Below are 15,902 nucleotides of genomic sequence, written 5' to 3'. Positions count from 1 at the left end.
TTGTCAATGTTGCATGGAAATAAAAATAATATAGCATGCACAATTGTATGCCTAAAAAAATAAGGCCGATAGGGACCGTCCGAGCTCATATGATACATAATTACCCATACCGGGCCATACATATGGCGCTTATCAGTCGGTACGTGACAGTATACTTTAGCCGGTTTTCGCCAAAAATATATCTTTGTTTTTTAGGCCTGTTCACTTTTCCACAAAATCATAAATTGGTAGATCCGCTTTTCTGACCAAACCATACGATTTACTTTTCCGTCTTACAACTTTTAGAATCATAATCGTAGTTTATGTATAACGTATGTTTAGTACGCATAATATATAAATCTACTGTATACCTATGTCCTATACTCCTATATGTATTACACTTTACACACAATATTATAATTTTTTTTTTTTAATTAGAATTTAAGCTTCAACTACTAAAGTACCGTGAAGGGGAACAGTTGGTTTGAGATCACTTATTGTGTATGTGTGGCAAGGATTTGTTACTAAAAATTCCTGGCGGTCACCCATCTGGGAACTAGTAACACCAGCCGGTGCCGTACACTCAGAGCGCGTATAAAACTGAATGTACACACAGCACTACACCAAGCAATAATATTATAATATTTATAACTGTTATTTCCTATATTTAAGTTATTTTATCATTATACGGCTCAAGGTAAATTATTAAGAAACATATTTACGAAATAATATTTAATTTTAAAGAGTTTCGTTTAAAAAGACTTTTTTACTTTTATAAGTAACCTTATAAAAAAAAGAACTAAGTACCTAAGTTACCTAAGTATTTGTAATATTTGAATAATTACTGTAGTAAGAAAATTTTGCAATTACTATGAGGAACTTTGTTTTCAATTTTTAATTTTTTTTACTCGTAAACAAACATATAGTAGGCGTCATACTACTCATACATAAATCAAAATTGTCTCTATTTAATTTAATAATTTATATTATTTTTAATCTATTTATTTATTAATTAATTAATAATTTCTCCGCTCCTCTAATGGCTGCAATTATTTAATATTATTAAAAATGCTATATCCTTTAGGTATTTGTATGTGGCGGAAACGGGAAAGGTAGCCCAGTTGCGGCTATGTTCATATATTGCGATTTACGCTGCAGCCGTTACAGCCGAAATCCATTTCCTTTTTTCTCGCTTCAGCAATCGAATTCCGCTCATCACACTCATTTCCCGCCTCACTACCGCTCCGGACTCATTTATACCTTTACAGTCGTATCTACAAGGGTGTTGTTTGGGAATAACTTTAGCTGCACCCTCAAAATCCAAAATTTAATGACGTTTTAATATTTAAAACCAATTATATTTTGTGATCGGTTTTTGATGTGTTTATTGTGCCAGTATATTGCAGAGTTATATAATATTATGCCCAAGAATACAATTACAATTTGTCAGTTTTTTGTTCAAACTGTTGTAAATAACAATTTCATTGTTGTCAGCTATACCTATGTATATATTGTATAGGCGTTAGCTATAACTAACAATTACTAGACTCGACTTGTTGGTACAATATTAATATACGAAATGTTATTATGCTCATGGTAATATAAGTAAACAAATGGTGAGTAAAACTCTACACATTTAAAACCAACGACATTTTAAACCTAATACATTTTTAGTGCTATAATATAGATGCGACTACAGCTTACTGAGCTAACTGCAGTCTGCAAATGATTTCGCGTGCTATGCGACTTATTAGTATATAGTGTTATTCTGTCTGAGACATTCTGACCTCCAATATATTAGTATGTTTATGTCGGGTTTATTATTCACATACAGGCCTAAAGATTTTAATTAAAAAAAATTTTTCTTGGTACGATTTTTGTAAGCTGGAGATTTTTTTCAACGCGCATTCTACCAATATATTATACTCTGTAGAGCAAAAAAGATATGCACCCGTAACATAATAAATGCTAATTAAATAATTGTATTACCGAAAATTCCCGCTGAGTGGTGACAGTCCAAATTGTATTGTACGGTAAACATAATATATCAACGCGCCTACCTCTGTTTTGTTTTTTATGTTGTAGGTAGTCCGTATATTTAAGTCAGTTTCTCGGGCGAAGATCTCGATTTACCTAAAAATTGTTGGATTTTCGTGTTGTTTTTTAGTGTCAGATTTATTGCTATGTAAATTCAATGAATTCAGTAATAATTATTACGACACGAATGGAATATCTATAGTTAAGAATATTTGGTGCATATTTTTACATATCTTTTAATTATATAATAGGTATGATATATAATTGAAAATATACATACGAGTATATTATGTTTTAATCAGCCATATTTTATGATGATTTTGCAATTTATTAGATGGTGTATATTTGGTGATAAATACTATTTTTTAGTAGGCACCACGTAGAACTTAGTACATAAAAAATGCACCTAAATGTTATCTTGTGGGCCATGTCACCGTGTCACCGTTGGCCATGTCTACAAATATTTTATACTATAATGGAGTCATAATAATATTTTAACTTTTTTATCAATTTTAGAAGTGAATATAGTAGAAAATCATATTACTATAATGTTAAAAATGTTGATACAATCATAATATCAATATTTAGTATGTATATCAAAGTTCAAATATAAAACCGCAGCACTAATGTAGCTATATAGCAGGTACTTATACAATTTATAAGAAGATTAGCCGGTTTGTTGCAACAATTGCATAATATTATATCGTCCAGTTGTCGTGTCTAATGGCTTTATATCTATATTTATTACAAACTCGTTCGATATACGATTATATGTATACTCACTTCAAAAACCATCCCGAAAAAATAAATTATCAAGCACGTATGAGCAGTTCGCTCTCTCACTCTACATGACCTTGAATGATTTTCGGTGAGATGACGGACACAATATATTGTTATACATCGTTCCCTGTGCTCGCCCTTGCCCTTGGAGTCACGGATCAATAGTTAGATCCACAAATAATTATATTATTATAGTGCATATTATCATTATTACTGTATACGTGGAATATTATTGCGGCGGTTTAATACCATAATATTATTATTGTTATGTAAGACGTATATTATACCGGGTCTCCGTCACTGCAGGTTTGAAGATGACGTCGACGACAGTGCCAAGGTGAAAAACGGTTTGAAAAAACAAATAAAACGCATCGTCGATCATTGCCAATAATAATAATAATAATAATAATAATAATAATAACGACAGCGGATGATCGTCCAACCCCACCACGAGAAGATCTCCTACCTCCCCTTCACCGTCATTGCACGTTTCCACGCCTAAACGTTTTCCTAGTCCCGAAACGCCCTGCACGTCCGAGCCAGGCTTTCTCAGAGGCGATCCGATTTAAAAAAAAAAAAATTAGACAAATATGATAGGTAGTTATGTGGTAGTCTTTGGGGATTTTTTTTTTGCACGCTTCGCTCATTATATTTATTTCAATTTTTTTTTCTCTCGTTCCCCGCTCTCGTTACGTTTCGGCGGCGTTTGCAGTGGAGGACCATACATATATATATTTTCTGCCACCTAAACCTAGGTATATAAAGACGTGCGCGTTATCAGACTGCCGGTGTACGCTGTTTATCGATCGCACGTGATCGTTGAGGCAATATTATAATATTAATATTCACGGTCGGCACCGCGTATTATTATTACTGTCGTACTATCTCGTCAAGTCACAACACCGGCTCTCGCTAATTTCGATTGAGAAATAAGTTCATCTCGCGGTGAAAAAATATTTTCATAAATTAAGGTGGGTATTTTTGCACCACAGACAGCACTACATCACAATACTGTGCACTGCACCTACGGTTAATCCAAGTATTACCGCACAGGTGAGTTTTTTTTTTGTTATTTTATAATTACATCTTATTTTTGGTAACCAGCGCGGTATAATAATACTATAATACTTCGTAATGGTAATAATATAATATGGTAAAAGATCCATTTCGTAATAATTATACCGCATCAACGTGTGCAGCTCACTATTATAGTCAAACGTCTCTCATTGTTATTAGAATATTATTATTACCTACCCACATAATATAGTTGGTACAAGTACCTATGTGGCTATATATGCTTTTAAAATATTATATTATTTTCATTTCTACTGTGCGTGTTTAGCAAAATAAGATTTACGGACTAGTATTATAATATATTCTATAGTTACGTGTAATGTTGGGTTATATGAACAATCACCAAACATTTAACGAATCATAGTAAGCCCTTTTAACGGTCTCTAAAACATGTTTTGGTTGCCCATGATTGGTCTATTAAATTTTATTGAATCATTAAACTAATACATTTTTCATTCACCATGACATAAATGTTTTAATATTAATGTATAATATTATATTAAACCATAATATTGTTAAATGACAAAAATATGTCTGATTACTACGTTGGCATCGTGTTTCAGTATGGTTTTTCAATAAAAATTTCATATTTAAATAGCTTGGAATTGTTCATAATTATATACCTCCGTCACAATGATATTGTGTGCACGTCCACTATATTATTATTATGCCGTTGCTGCCTCGGTTACTATCGACATGCCTGCGGTGACGGGTGTAGAGTGTAGACCGCGAATCGCATAATTCCCTTTTTCCATTTTTTCTAAAATTTCTTTTTATTTCTTTTGAACTCGAAACTTGTAAAGCCTATTTGCAAATTAAATTTTCTATAGTGTGCCCGTGGATTTGTACACTATTAGACAAAAAAATTATTTCAAAAAATCTTAAATAAATCTTTAATTTCCTATAGAAAATATTAGAGTACTAATATTATATAGGTAATTTTAGAATATATTATGACGTGTGCGCACTGTGCACATTCGACTTTATCAGAGTATTTCACATTCGAGGCTTTTGCAATAATATCTATTATCCCGACTTGACAGTCGATTAAATCTTTTTTCTCGTTACTACGCATTGCGTACGGTCGGTATAATATATATGCTCATTAATAAATTTGAAATCTCACACGAATCCACGTTTATAATACAACAATGTTATAATAAACTACAAACTACTATTACACGGAACAATAATTTATAGCCGTCTGCTGTAGTTGTAGAATACAACGTAAAACGTGATGTAATAAACTTATATTATATTTTGTATTTTTGTCGACACCTGTTGGATGTTTTAAACTAACGTCTACTTCTGAACCCGTTTGAATCGAAGGGATATTAACATCGCGTAGACATACGGTTTCAGGTTTCTAAAGTATAATGCAAGTTTAGAACACCTATTATATTTCCGCTGTGCTCGTCCGTCCGTCAGTTACCACTTATCAGTATGTAGGTACCATAATTGCGATTGTCTGTATTAAGGTTTTATAACAGTTTTATATTTTGAAGTAAATCCACACTAGCCAGTATTAATAATGCACATCTAAATATGAGTATTAAATGAAAATTCAAATACCAGTTATTATTAAAAAAATAGCCACCAAATAATAAAGGTTATCAAATTCATTTTAATTGTATAGGTGTAGATATTATATGCGAAATTAAAGTTCATTGTGTTTTGTATTAAAATATGTTTAGAAACCGGAGATTTACCACTCTCGTAGAGTGAGGTTTCCTAACTTGGTTTTTCAATTCGTTTGAATAATAATAATTTTCGATCAATATTTTTTTTAAACAAAATCAATCAACGCCCATTTCAATAATATTTCTGCTGTATAGGTGGCTGCATGACAATTCACTACATGTGTAGTACACATACAATTATGTGAATCATTGGTTTGCTTTATCATTTTGTACGAATTGCGTTTTTATATCATTCTCAATAATTTCCATACAAATTTTATTTAGATTTTTTTTGTTTATCACGACACCGACATGACATAATCACATTATACGCCCAATATATTATTATTTCCGACGTCGTCATCGTCATTTCTTCGAGAATTTTTAGAGCATGAGGCTCGAGTATCAGACGTATCGCGGTATTGCGTAAAGCGTGCAAATCTCGCTCAACCGCTTTATCTCCGTGCATTAGTTTGGAAAATGCTCAGAGGACAACGCACTGCAGAGTTCTTATTATTATTCTCGTTTGCGTACTATATGGTCTAGGCGTACACCACACTAGAAGGGTATATATATATATTGTGTACACTGCACGTAAATGATTTTAGAGTGCTCGTTTTATAAACGGATACGAACGGTGTACACATCGATCGCAGCTCGACCGAGAATTGCTTTTGATCTCCTGAGTTTGCGTTCCAACCGCCGCCCTAGCCGCGTAATAATTAAACTGCTCGGAAAAACCTTTTGACTGCGCTCACCTTTTGATCCCTTCCGTATTTTTTTCACTCACTAATTTTGAAATTTTGCTGAGCACTAATAAGTAATAGTATATGTAACGCGTGTTAATGATATTTTATAAACTAGCTTCATCGTGAATATTATGCTGTGGTTTTTTTATTTGTCACGGTAACTGACAAAATTACAAGATTCATTTTAACAATAATATCATAATATTATATAGGTACGATATACGTTTTTAAGCATTTATATTTGACCGAGACAAAATTTTTAAGAATCGTTGTACAAGTATGATATATTATGATGATATGATAATGTATATAGCCATATAACCTAATCTGTATACAACCTATCTATAATATATAAAAGACTATTAGTCACTAAAAAAACGACGATTATAATGATAACCGAATCAGAGCTCTAAAGGAATGATCCATAATATAATAAAGGAAATGCATTTCATTGAGACGGACAATCGAACGTTGTTTTTTTACACTTCTATAGTCAATTAGTTTTATCGATTATCGAATAATGCCTCTTTGACAATTTTGCAGACCCGTCTTTAAATATTTTCCACCCAAAAGCGAACATTTTAATGCCGCTCTTCTTTACCGATATTTCTTTAAAATTGTATGCCCCCTTAAAGGAACGCATAATTAGTTTGTGCCCTGGCGCCGGGGCCTAACTTTACGCGGCATCGATGGATAAACGTTAATTATTATAAATCAATTGAAATTAAATCATTACCAATCTATTAGTATTAAATTATTATCAATCAATTAACATCAAATTATTATCAATCAATAAACATTAAATTATTATCAATCATTTAACATTAAATTATTATCGATCAATCATTGATTCAATACCTATAAGTTTGCAGCGATTGGATACATCGCAAAGTAATAAGATTGCGGTACTTACAAATTATCAAATCGTATCTATGTAATACCTACCTGTAATATGTATATTCTACCTAAATTGAACGGCTTTAGAGCTTTGGCCATCGCACGTGTGGTGTAATAGATCGTTTTTCGGATCGTATAAAAGTTATTGCAAACAATGTTGCTAAGTATTATATGATTATGATTGTAATTATTATATTTTGTAATAAGTTGAAGGTACCTACCTCAATTCGCTAGATGCGCGTTTGACAAATTACAGATGAGATGATGTATTTGACAATATATCTATTCATTGTTTAAGCATCGTAAATTAATGATGTTCTTTCGAAAACGACGGAACGAAACGTAATTTTTTGAACAGTAGTTTTACGATCCACCACGAATTCTTTTATAATACCATTATGCACGATGTGTTTCATAATATTATGCCGATATCAATCATCAATGTGTATATGTTAGGTGCTTGTGTAGGTAAATAATTATATAATAGCTAATGATATGAGTTTAAAAATAACTTTTCAAAAAACAATGAACTTATAATAATATATTATACTTTAAGTATTTAAGCACTTTATTGTAATTAGGTAAACTAAAATGATATTTTATCACTCAATCCATATTTTACCCAAATACCTAATAATACAATATAATGCTTGGGGAATCAACCAAAAGAATCTCTGAGATTTTCGAACACACATTTGGTTTTAAGATAATATATTCAGTCACGACTATGGGTCCTATCACTGGATAGCTTCGCCGTCTTATTGTCCGTCATATTTTGTTTTCATATTTGCTTATTGTATTTTTTTTGTATACAAATTGTAAATGTTATATTTTATATTTTAATAAAAAAAAAAAAGATAATATATTGTTACTTCAATCGAGGTCATGCAAATTCGACGATTTTATGTATAACCTGATCTACCCGAGTAACTAATGATAATCATCATTTATATACAAAAAAAATGTACTTATTTCAACTAGTGTACCTACTATGATAATCTGCAATCAATGGCAACCATTAATAAACAAAAAAAAGTTCCAATTTTTACTGATAAAAAAAAACTTTTCTCTGTGTTGCTTAAATAATTCTGTATAAACTTTAAATTCATAATATTATTATAATATTATTTGAGTTATTAATTATAATCATAACTTAATGGTCGTAATTTGAATTGTTAAGTCGTTTAGTTCTTTTTTTAAGCTCGAAAGTAGTACCTAGAGTTAATGCAATTATTATTATGTCAATGACTTTAAAGGTTTTTTTGATTATCCCAAGCGAGTTAAAAGTTTATTAAAATTATTTGCACAACTCTGCAGTTTTTACAAGTGGCTAAATTTAAATTTCTACTTAAGTCAACTGATCATCCATCACAATGGTTTTACGACGATTTACGCAGAGGATAAATTATTAGGTTTACAATTATTAAATTATTAGACCTGGTAGCATTTTTAAGCCGATACTATTAATAAAAAGTCCAATACCTACCGGTAAGAGTCTTATACCTATCATTACAATAAAATATATTATTGAATTCTTGCAATTTTCTAGACACACTAAGAATAATTTAAATCGCCGGGACAACCAATATAATAAATTATCGTTACCACGGGATATTATAATTGCAGTGATAATAATTCATAGTAATATAGTTCAAATTCGAATCATACTACCCACGTGTTGATAAATTGGCGTTATTACTTCGTATATTCGTTAAGGTTGTTATGAAATAATTTTCATTTTGTATATTTTATAAATGGCAATTCTAAGTAGTCACGTATCAGGTGCCCGAGTGTACGGGTGGTGGGTAGGAGTTGACCCCACTCTCCCATGAAATAACATCATTCCGCGATATCTTTTTCTTCTTATATATTATAACTTTTGATTTGAAACGTATTTTAATATTATTCAATGACTCCTAAGCTACATTTTTTTCTGTGTTATCCGTGGACCAGTTTCTTAGAATGTGAGAGACGATATTCAATTAATAAGATTTGCAACAGCCATAACAGGATAAACCATTGCTTTAATTTGTTTGTGTGATTTGATAAATATTTATATATTTTTTAAATAATTTTATAAAAGCACATAATAATAGTTCGAAATGTATAATAAAATATATAATAATGTTTTTTAATAATTATACTGTTTCAATTGTGTTAAGGTTTTTTTTTATGCATACGTTTATATAAATATAGGTAGGAACCTATATTTTTGTGGAAATATAATACTATAGTTTTGCATATTTAGAGAAAAATTACCACCTTAACCCTTTCTCACGACATGTTATGTAGAAGTTGTTGCATAATTAAGTTCATTTTTGGTGTTTTTAATGAATATTTATGCATATATATTTTACTGTTGAAAGGTGTACCATTGTACCCATATGTCTCGAGACCGGTAGAGTTCTTGGTGTTTAAAAGTATGTAAATTACACTGACTTTAGAACAAAATTGAAGTTATTTTATAAAATATTTAACAACTTTTTAGACAGTATACCTATGCATTATTAATATTGTTTTAGATTAAACTAATTATTGTTAAAAACTTCACCGGCTACATTATTGTCAATAATTAAAATTTAGAACAGTGGGTAGGTCCTAACTAGTAAGTACTATATATAATATTACTAAATAAAACTAATATTTGTGCTGGAAACATTGAAAACATTTTTATATTCAATTAAAATGTATTAGTTAACTTTCTAATTTGTTTTCCCCCTTTTTAAGATGTGATGAGGGTATTATAATATTCTTTATACCTACTTCCCCGCAACCTCTGAAAACACAACAAATGTATAGTAGGTAAATTAATAGCAATAAACATTCTTTGAAAACATATTGAAGTTGGATGAGAAAGTTTTATTCATCTTGAAGCCAAAACTAAATGCAATGTTCAAAAAATGAGTATTACTTGAAGTGAAAAACAATACGCACGTGACAAAAAATGTGTTTTATTTTGGTGATTTAAAAATGTATATTGCTTATAGTCATATATTGTATAATATAACGTTTTCTCAAGTGTAATAATTTGATTCTAGATATTTTTCATCCATAAAACAATATTACAACTCGATATTGTACTTCAAAACCATGTTGCATTCGAATTAATAAATAAATATAAAACCAATAACGTATTAAGTTTTTTTTCAGTTGTTATTAGTTTTTCTCTGAGTTTTGAGCAAAGAAGTAATAAATATTATACTCTGTATATTATATATTTTGATTTTTTTCTAATTTATTTGTTTGTTTTTCTTTGTTATAGTTTTTCTAAAAAAATATTTATTTTTTATCATAATTTAAAATCATGGGTAGTCCTTGCCATATCGATTAATTTAATTGTAATTTAGTATCTAACAACAAAAACCTAAAATAATAATACGTTTAAAAAACGTACCAAAGCTAGTTAAATTATTAATTACTACTCTACTTTTTTAAATCGAATTATCATAATGGCACTACAATACAATACTACAATCGTGCGTTGCATTTTTTGACGATCACTTGTATATTTTTTTTTTGTATTTAAATGTCTGATTATGCGGTGTCTGATGTAATTTCGAGCTCTTCGGTTAACAGTTTTTCGCGCGTAGGTAGTCCATAGTAGTTCCGATCGACTATATTTACAAAATGTTATAGTTTATTCTAGAAACGCTTTTCAAGAAATTCGATTTAAATGCGTCCACTTGACTGTTATTAAATTCAATATTGAATTCAATGCGCGTGACGGGATGACGTTTTTGACAAACGAGTCGAGATTTTATAACAGCGAAGCACCACACGAAGTCGAATCATTTTTCACATTCGTTTCTAATGGGTTTCTGGAGCGTGATTTCTGGGTTATAATATAATGTGTTTTCCACACACTAGTTTATATTAGGTGCGCATATTGTACAGGCGATTTTCACGGTTCAAATCATATATGGAATACAATTAAAAGCTTATATTTCCGAAAAATCTAAAATGATACAACTCCAATAGACACGTGACACCATAGCTGCAGATATTATAGATAATAATCAAATATTATATACAGAGTGACTATTTTAGCGTAACACACTCGTGTTATTTTCAATATATTTTTCTTAATGTCAATTTTTAAATAATATTTAAGAATTTTAGTGATTATTTTGTTTTCCAATTTTACTTTACATTTATTGTCATCGCCATAGTTCTCACGTATTGTATTAGTTTTAAAATTAAATTTATGCAATTTTATTATTCCGAAAAAATAACTGAATGTTATCCCCGCTACTGAACAATATTAAAGATATTTGATCAAAACCCTGAAAATGCGAAGCCTGCAGTTCGAATGTGGTTGAGTGACTGTCAACAATATACGACAGAATAATAATTATTTTACCTATTTAAATCTTATGTAATATTCTATTAAATTATACATATATTGGTAATACAATAAATTGTTTGTTTAACCTGTTAGGAAAATGCACTTCAACAGTGTATGTGAAAACAGTATACCTATACGACGAATCAGATTCCAAATTAGATTCAAGATGAGTAAAAATAGATAAGGAAGGCTGAAATGGGTCTATTGTGACACTTTTCTATTGGTATACAAATCTTGACTTTTAATAGGTACTACTTCTAAGTGATAGACATAATATAGTATAAATATATATTACGTATATTCTATATTATGTCTATATGGGTGGTCGTATGTTGGCCAAAAACAATCTAAATTAATACCATAGTTACTTCTACGGATGTTACGTTTTAGTCACAAGATATAGGTACTTTTCTAACTCATCATTATCCACCACAGCAGCTTTTTTATGTGATTTTTCTAGAATAATTGTAATAGTCGTAGATTGGTATAATGAACGGGCGTGTGCTCAAAAGCATCAAACATATTATAGTATATAGGCTACACATTTAACCCGGGCGGGCGTGAGAAGTTGGACAAATATTCATTCAAAACCGTATTTTTGCCGGAAAATAATATTTGTATGGGTTAGGAGGGGATATGTCTGATTTTTTTAGCTTGCGCTATTATTTTTTATAAAATGTTCATCGGGGAGATCTATCACTCCTCATCCAACCACACCCGTTTGATCGCCATTGCATCTGTGTGTGTTCCGTTTTGTTCGATAAAATTATACTGTGAAAACTGATATTCAATATAAAATATTAATAATAATATAAACGTATAATCATCTGAATCATTGTCATCGATACGGTCACGTACTTATACGTGCAGAGACCGTCATAATGTATAATAAGAAGTGTTATACTTAAATATTATGATGTATCTACCTATATATGCATAAAAAATGCAACAAATATTCATCAACATTAAAATAATTAATAAACATTAATGTAATATAGAAATAAATATAGATAAATGAGTTGAGAGACGTAAAGCATAAAATATTTCCGATAGCGGCACTGCCAAACTTTATTTAAGTAGGAGGGCAATATTTTTGTTAAATGGCCATTGAGAGCAATACTATTTCAATATTATTGTTATCCCTCCACATCATTTTTAATATATTTTCTCATGAAACAAGACATAATAAATATAAATCATAGTAGATAAATAGAAATTAATAACTTTCTAAATACCTTGTTTAGATAATATGGTTGAAGATAATAATTGAAAAACGATATCTTTAAGTCGTATCATTTACAAATATACGATATACACAAATAAAAACGTTATATACATTTGTATTTAATTTCTATTTGTCAAATTACATGTGAGACAAAATAAATTAAAGGGGGAGGGAAGGGGTACTTGTGCCTCTTGAGCCCAGTTTATCGTCGCTCCAGATTTCCGATATTGTTTATTCGCCATGAAATCAAGCTGTTTCAAGATCATTCATCGTTGATGTTATTATAAATACGACTAAAAAAACACGATATAGCTTCTTCCTGTATCTACTTTAGTATTTTTCAATTTTGTACGAAATCTGGACTGCAAATACATACTGTATTAAACTTATGCATATAATATAATCCATAAGGTACTGCAAGGTTTTATTTGAAACTATTCGTACATTTTTTTTTCAATCTTTAATTGGAAAGGGATATTATCCGGAAGTTATACTTTACATTTTGTGTTAATATTAAGTAATGTATTTTAATTGCGATTTCTGCAATTTTTTTAGCTGCCACGTGGCTTTAGAAATGTATTGTTATAATTTAAGCGCGCACGTTTAAACACACATATACATATAATGAAGTATTCATACGAATTTCAACTATATATAAACTTTCTCATTATTATTCCGTCAACAATATTCATAAAACAAATAAAAAACGGTGAACGCCTCCTCGTGCGCTTGGGTATATAACATGTATAGTGCATTTCTTGCCGGAACGCGATTCACTGCGCTGCAATCTCCGGCAAAGTCTCTTCGTCTATACCCGAGGCAACAACCCTCTCGCGGTCCTCTATACCACTTTCCTCTTACATCTAGCTAAATAATAATAATAATAATAATAATGTAACACTACACTACACCACCTATACGGTTGTCAAACACCACACAGACTGCAGCGGCAGTACAGTAATATATTACATTACATCGTGTACGTATATTTGCATTACGACAACGATCGACCGCGAGCTGCAGAGCTGTGTACATATATATTATACACACGCACACAATGTATAATATAATAGTCGTGTTTTACATTTAGATTAGATTAACCACTGCAACCCACCCGTCGTATACCACGATACGCGAAGACGAATTTAAATATTTTAACGAAATCTTAAGAGTGAAATGAAAAAAACGTCAAGCGATATAGTTGCAGTGTTGGGTATGACTGTACCATTAAATATATATATATATACATCCTGAGGAGGAAATTTTATGCGTGAATATATATTACACGGTGACGGGCGATGTACGGGGTTTTATTTTTTTGGCAGTCCTGCAGTAGATATTATTATTTAAGCCATATATATTTATTGCCAAGATATTTATGCAGCGACGATAACAGCGCTGTTGCCGGATACGAGTGACTTGTCGCGTGAAGGAACGGTGGTGGATTACCCATCAGAGAAATATAAAAATATATCAGTGGCTTATATTATATGTCTTTCCAATATTTGACATACTTACCAAACACCAATTCGGGAACGCTAGTATTATCGCTTCGGAAGGTGTGAAATTCTGAACTATAAAAAAGGAATCTCTCATTTCGATCCCACACATAAATAAGCATACTACCTATATAATATTATACTTGGTAATTGCTATAATAATGCCAACGATGTAATACGACTCATCGCACTGTAATAAGCATATGAATATAGAATATAATTTTACGAAAGTGATATTATATGTCCTTTAGATGGGTTCAGTTATGCTGTTTGTCATTTTAATAAAATATGTCCCTTGTTCGGCGTTCGCTCGTGTGTCCTAGTTACAATTCGACCATTTAGACCTCCAACAACAAGCATTGTATCGTAGTATAGCACAGACTATTATTAATTTTAATATTATTGGTTATATGTTATACCTAAAATAAAAATATTCTTCTATAAAATATATATTAAGATGTAAGTAAGTAAAAATAATTACCAAGTACCTATGTAAACGTGTAGGTATAGCCATACGCGTCATCATCTTCATGGTATAATAACTTGATGGACATTTAGAAATTTCAAAATATGATTTTCCGTTTTTGTATAACACGTATCTAGCATAGGAGCTTAGAGACGTTTTCATTACAACATACCGTTTCATATAGTGAAGTGATAAGAATTCTAAAAATAGATATGACTTGTCGTCAAGTTTACTTGTGATCAACTTCCCCAGGTTTTTAATTTTTTGATTTAAACTTCTAAAACTATTTAAATATTAGGGTATTTACTTTAGAATTTAGGGGATAAAAAAAAATGTAAGAAAGTTGATTTCAAGTTGCTAGGCATGACGACAAATTCAAATCCATTTTTAGAATTCTTATCGCTTTATTAGATCAAGCGATACGTTAGAATGAAAACACGTCTAAATTCCTGTGTGATAAAAACAGAAAATCACCTTTAAACGTTAACTGAAATTTAATAATTACAACAACGTCAATAATTGAGAGCGTTGCAATATAAAGCAATACATTTGTTAAAATAATATTATTATAATAATTTATAACGCAACAGAACCCGCGTCTACTCTGCAGATGTCTGACTCGCGTGGAAAAATCGGGGTTTTAAAAATGTTGACTCCCGTGACTCACGATGACAGGTCGTTGGACTTAACGATATTAATAATATGTTATCTTAGTTATTACTTATTACGGTTATCATCGACTTATATTTTATTAAATAAAACGCACGAAATTGCAGTGAACATTAATACTGATTATGATGACTGACAAGTATGACAACACGACAAAATGTGTGTACAACACCTAATCACCGCGTTAATTATATACAAACACTATGCGTTAAACAAAAAAAAAATGAGCTTAAAATCGAATTAATAACTACCAAAAATATGAATTCTAAGAAAACTCTGCAGGTCTTACTCGTCATTCTAATTAATTTGTTAAACGAAGGTCGACATCGGTATTATTATGACGTAACGAAATCTAATACTCACGCGCTGCCGACTTTTTTTTCGTTGGTCATTTACAAAAAGTGCTAATTTCAAAAGGCTTCTGTTCGTTTTTCTGAACCATTACTTTATTTGATTACCTAGGTATCTGTTTAAATATTTGAGGTATGATTTTAATAGTCATT

General features: G+C 30.6%; 1 protein-coding gene across 1 annotated transcript in view; it reads left to right on the top strand.

Annotated features, from left to right (window-relative positions):
* The first annotated feature begins 3,571 nt into the window (after positions 1 to 3,571).
* Positions 3,572 to 15,902, top strand: part of LOC111035856 (aromatic-L-amino-acid decarboxylase-like) — a 32,958-nt gene continuing 20,627 nt past the window's right edge. Inside the window, exon 1 of the mRNA XM_022317650.1 lies at positions 3,572 to 3,849. The gene's annotated coding sequence lies outside the window, so the exon portion shown is untranslated. The remainder of the gene's footprint in view (positions 3,850 to 15,902) is intronic.

Source organism: Myzus persicae, unplaced genomic scaffold (assembly GCF_001856785.1).
Source record: "Myzus persicae strain clone G006 unplaced genomic scaffold, MPER_G0061.0, whole genome shotgun sequence".
In the NCBI taxonomy this organism is placed as follows: Eukaryota; Metazoa; Arthropoda; class Insecta; order Hemiptera; family Aphididae; genus Myzus; species Myzus persicae.
This window is presented reverse-complemented; position numbering and strand designations above follow the sequence as displayed.